We start from the raw sequence: 352 nt of genomic DNA on the forward strand, positions 1-352 counted from the left end.
GTCCTCGCCCTCTCCCTCCTCTTTTATAACTCTCGATCCACAGATTCCTTTTTACATGATAAAATCTTAAAGCCTACGATATGAACCACATTTAGGAGTATCCCACCGATATATCCCACATTGTGGAAAGAGAAAGGGATGTCTATAGATACACTAGCCGGGCGGACAACAAAAATACCTTTTAGATAAACAGAGATTCACCGTATGTACTGAATAATTTGGCAACCAATAATCACACCAGAAAACTAATAAAGTATCTAGAAGATAGCAACCTTCTATTTTCAGAAAGGAAAGTTGATAATGATCAAAATCATTCAGTTACATGCAATAACGTCTCACTGTTTAAAAAAGC

Source organism: Penaeus monodon, chromosome 31, assembly GCF_015228065.2.
Source record: "Penaeus monodon isolate SGIC_2016 chromosome 31, NSTDA_Pmon_1, whole genome shotgun sequence".
In the NCBI taxonomy this organism is placed as follows: Eukaryota; Metazoa; Arthropoda; class Malacostraca; order Decapoda; family Penaeidae; genus Penaeus; species Penaeus monodon.